This window comes from Myotis davidii, unplaced genomic scaffold (genome assembly GCF_000327345.1).
Source record: "Myotis davidii unplaced genomic scaffold, ASM32734v1 scaffold456, whole genome shotgun sequence".
NCBI lineage: Eukaryota > Metazoa > Chordata > Mammalia > Chiroptera > Vespertilionidae > Myotis > Myotis davidii.
Window position 1 is genome coordinate 473,392 of NW_006287375.1, and position 578 is coordinate 473,969.

A 578-nucleotide genomic window follows, 5' to 3' on the forward strand; every position below is an offset into this window, starting at 1 on the left:
AGGCAGGGCGGAGGGAAGGAGCATGGGTACATTCTCAGGGCTCCCGGAGGTACCAGCCGGAGCGCCCCTGCAGGGAATGGGCCAGGGGCCAGTTCCTTTCCCTGGGCTGAGACCCTCAACCTCCAGAGTTGCTTCCTAGCGTTGGGCCTACTGCCCACGCTATTCTTCTTTTTCTGTCTCCATAGAGGAAGGGAGAGGGAGAGACAGAGACAGATACATCAATGATGAGAGAGAATCACTGCTCCGCTGCCTCCCCCAACCCCCAATGGGGATGGAGCCTGCAACCCTGGCATGTGCCCTTGACCAGGATGGAACCCCGGACCCTTGAGTCCGCAGGCCAAGGCTTTACCCACTGAGCGAAACCAGCTAGGGCTGCCCCTGCCATTCTTAACCTGGGGTAATGCCAGCGCTTGAGACAGTGTGACTAGAGAGGGGACTGGTAAGCACCTGGAGCCCCATCACGCGCCATCTATGTTCTTCCAGGCCCTACGGAGCTAGCTGGCCAGCGCTCATCCGCGCAGCCATGGAGGCCCTGGGTCCTGGGGGCGACCGCGTCTCCCCCGCCTCATCCACGCGCA